The following is a 1049-nucleotide window of genomic DNA, read 5'->3' on the forward strand; positions in this document are numbered from 1 at the left end:
TTGTTAGTATTTTGTTCAGGACTTTTGTGTCTATGTTCATCAGTGATATTGTCTTGGAATTTTCTTTTTTTGTGATATCTCTGTCTGGTTTTGGAATCAGGGTGATGGTGGCCTCGTAGAATGAGTTTGGGAGTGTTCCTTCTTCTGCAAGTTTTTTGGAAGAGTTTGAGAAGTTTAGGTGTCAGCCCTTCCCTAAATGTTTGATAGAATTCTCCTGTGAAGCCATCTGGTCCTGGACTTTTGTGTGTTGGAAGATTTTTAATCACAGTTTCAATTTCATTACTTGTGATTGGTCTGTTCATATTTTCTATTTCTTCTTGGTTCAGTATTGGAAGGATGCACTTTTCAAAGAATTTGTCCATTTCTTCCAGGTTGGCCATTTTACTGACATAAGTTGCTTGTATTAGTCTCTTAGGATCCTTTGTATTCCTGCAATGTCAGTTGTAACTTCGTTTTAATTTCTAATTTTGTTGACTTGAGTACTCTCTCTTTTTTTCTTGATGAGTCTGGCTGAAGCTTGATGAATTTGTTTATCTTCTCAAAGAGCCAGATTTTTTTTTGGTAACATCTTTATTGGAGTATAACTGTTTTACAATGGTGTGTTAGTTTCTGCTTTACAACAAAGTGAATCAGTTATACATATACGTATGTTCCCTTATCTCTTCCCTCTTGCGTCTCCTTCCCTCCCACCCTCCTTATACCACCCCTCTAGGTGGTCACAAAGCGCCAAGCTGATCTCCCTGTGCCATGCGGCTGCTTCCCACTAGCTATCCACCCTACGTTTGGTAGTGTATATATGTCCATGCCATTCTCTCACTTCGTCACAGCTTACCCTTCCCCCTCCCCATATCCTCAAGTACATGCTCTAGTAGGTCTGTGTTTTATTCCCATCCTACCCCTAATCTCTTCATGACATTTTTTTTTCTTAGATCCCATATATATGTGTTAGCACAAGGTATTTGTTTTTCTCCTTCTGACTTACTTCACTCTGTATGAAAGACTCCAGGTCCATCCACCTCACTACAAATAATTCAGTTTCATTTCTTTTT

The sequence above is a fragment of the Physeter macrocephalus genome, chromosome 21, assembly GCF_002837175.3.
Source record: "Physeter macrocephalus isolate SW-GA chromosome 21, ASM283717v5, whole genome shotgun sequence".
Taxonomy (NCBI): Eukaryota; Metazoa; Chordata; class Mammalia; order Artiodactyla; family Physeteridae; genus Physeter; species Physeter macrocephalus.